Below are 3,058 nucleotides of genomic sequence, written 5' to 3'. Positions count from 1 at the left end.
AGCAGACCCCTTGCAAAGCCGTCGCTGAGCCCCGGACTGGGGTCCCCAGCAAGCCGCCCCTGCCGTGCAGACCTCCGTGGGGACCGTCCCACCGTCCTGCTGTGGGGGTGCAGGTGCAGGGACCTGTCATCTCTGTGCCAAGGGGCTCAGATGAGAGCGATTTGGAGATGACAAAGTAGCAGGCACCCTTCATGCTTAAAGAGACGTTACGAAAACATCTCCGCTATCAGAGAAGGAAAAGCAGGATGAGCTGGGGGGCCGTGAGCCGTGGCAAGACTTAGTGATTCAGTAATCGTTCCAATCATCAAACATGACGGTCGTGCAGTGGTGCAATGAGCTGTTCTTGTAGTTAATGTGGCAACATAAACTCAGGAGACACTGAGTCTTTATTAGTGAGTCATGAGGTCAGTCCTTGGAGGTGACTTGCTGGCACCTTCCCCAATGCCGGGTGGGTGTTGTTGCTTAGAGACAGTCAGTGACGTTAGTTGTGCCAGGGTCCCCCAGGGGGCCCAGGGCAGAGTGAGCACGGAGCTGTCCAAGGTCACCTCCCCTCTCCCCATCCATGTCCTTGTCAGGGGGCTCCCAGCATCGTCCCTGGTATGTGGCCGGAAGACAGACAGGTCCCAGAAGACGGGGGTGGCCCATGCAGAGGACATCCGGGAACCTGGGCCTTGAGGAGTGACCAGGCTCTGATGCTGGAGATGAGGCGGGCCCACCTGGCTCGGAGGATCGAGGGCCTAGAGTGGGAGCTGTCCCTGCTCCTCCAGGTAGCAAGTGGCAGCCCACGGGCCCAGGGACACACCGCGTCACCCAGGATGCTGTGGTGGCCACCCATGGGAGTGCCTTGTCCATCAGCGGCATGGCCAGGTGAACCCGCTCAGCCCTGGCAGGAGGGAGTGGGCATTGAAGAGGCCTCCTGGGCCAGGGGCGTGTGCGCGGTCTGAGGGTACGCTCCTGACAGGGGCCACCAGACTCCTGTCAGAGCCTGGACCTCAGTTCGTGCCGATTTCTGTCTGTGGTCCTTTGAGATGGAAATAAAGTCACACAGGTTGAGAAAGTCAACACAGGTTCCCATCTCGAGTCCGGTCCTCCGTTCTCTCGACAAGCTGGCCAGTGGGCACTGTGTCCAGTCACACACTCCCAAAAGCTTCACTTGAGGTGCCTGGCTTCAGGGGTGAGAGGGGCTTGGGGTGGGGCCCAGAGGAACCTGTGCAGCCTGGCGTGGAGCTTCCGTCACTGCCGAGTCCTCATGGCGAGCCCAGGCAGGCGGGGCCCCCTTTCTGCTCCAGAGGCCTCCTGGAGGACAGAGGGGCCGTTGGTGCCCTGGGGCCACACCGAGGGCCTCCAGCACGGGAGGACACTTCCCGCTGCCCCCAATGTCACTCCAGGCCAAACTCTCTTCACCCTCTGAGACCCGGCCCAGAGGCCACCAGCTCAGGAGTTTCTTCTCGACCCCTCCTGCCCTGTCCCTCCTTTGAACCCTTGTGACATCTTGACTCTGCCATCTGTCTGACTCCTTCTGTTGGCCGTGCCATGTTTTATCCTCCCTTCTAGACAGCGAGATCCTTAGAGACAGAATTCCTCTCCTTCTCTCTCTCTCTCTCTCACACACACACACACACACACACACACACACACACACACACACACCCTTCAGCACACACAGCTCTGCCAGGTGACCCAGAAATGCTTCACGAATGTAACTGAGGCTCGGGGTACAGATGCTGACCCTGAGGTCACACGGTCACACCGGGGCCACCCCAGCATACGGGAAACTGCACAGAAAACACCATGGCACACGTGCCAGCCTCGTAGACAAACTGGGACAGAGGAGGGCACTCAGGGGCCGGGGAGATGGGACGGGGGCTGGAGGCCTGGGACAGACCCCAAGAGGGGCTGGGACCCGACCCAGGCCTGGCAGGTGTGAGACCAGATCACTGGAAAGGGGTGGGGCAGGGCGGGGCAGGGGCTCCCAGGCTGGAAAGAGAGAGAGGCGAGGAGGGGGAACACATGGGGTGTTGGCAGAGTCGGTTCGGGGGTGAGGGGTGAAGAGATGTCTCAAAGGCCCCAGCTTCCTGGCTCGGAGACTCACCTCCCCATCCCCAGCTAGTGCCACAGCCAGGCCAGGAACCGTGTCTTCTGAACCATGTCAACTGCCAGTGTGCAGCTGAGGCACGCAGCCCTGGCCACAGCCATGTCAAGCCAGCCCTGAACACAGGCATCCTGTCAGCTTGGTCAAGGTGTGCAGGCCCTCCATGGAGCTGTGCTCCAGGCAGCAGGAGGAGGGTCCTGAGCAGAGGTCACACAGTCTGGGAGGCAGCCTCCCTTGCTGCTGGGGGAGTCCGGTGGTATGGCCACCCTGTAGTGCCTCCCACACCTGTCAGGTGACACTGCCCCCGCCTGGAGCTGCCACTGCCTTCGGGTGGGTCTCCAAGATCTCTTCTAGCCTGAGATCCTACAGTCACAGCTCCAGGCCACTGAGGAAGAGACAAGCTGCCACAAAGGCCACAGTCCCCGAATGGGTCCTCAGTAGGGCGTGGAACGAGAGGAGGTGAATGTTCATCACTCTTCTCTACATAGGGAGAGACCGTAAGCCCCTGGGCAGGGACATAAGAAAAGTCACTCCCCACTGCCAGCGAAAAAAAAAAAGCATAGTGACATTCTCTTCCCGCTGACCGGGCCCCAGGACACTGTTCCGTTCTTCAGCTGCTTCCCAGTGGCCTCCAGGTGGCTCTGCCCTGGTCTAAGGGTCAGCCAGCTGGGGTAGGAGGCATGTCCACCCAGACCTGAGCCCAGGGCACCTGTAGTGGGTCCTCAACCACCATCAGAGCAGCCAGGTGTTTAGTGAACTCAGAGACCACCCTTCATTCACAGAGGGGACCAAGGAGGGGAGTGGCTGCCCCCATCTTTTGCCATGCTGGGGCTCCCACCCAGGAGAAGGGTGACCCGCTGCGTGTGTGTGTGTGTGTGGAGCGGGAGGCGGCGCTCAGTGCCTCACAGACTCCTCGGCAAGGGGCTCGCCGGGGTCTTGTTAAAAGGCAGCTTCTGCTCCAGAGGT

Source organism: Pteropus medius, unplaced genomic scaffold (genome assembly GCF_902729225.1).
Source record: "Pteropus medius unplaced genomic scaffold, Ma_sr-lr_union100, whole genome shotgun sequence".
Lineage (NCBI taxonomy): Eukaryota > Metazoa > Chordata > Mammalia > Chiroptera > Pteropodidae > Pteropus > Pteropus medius.
Note: the sequence above shows the minus strand (reverse complement) of the source record.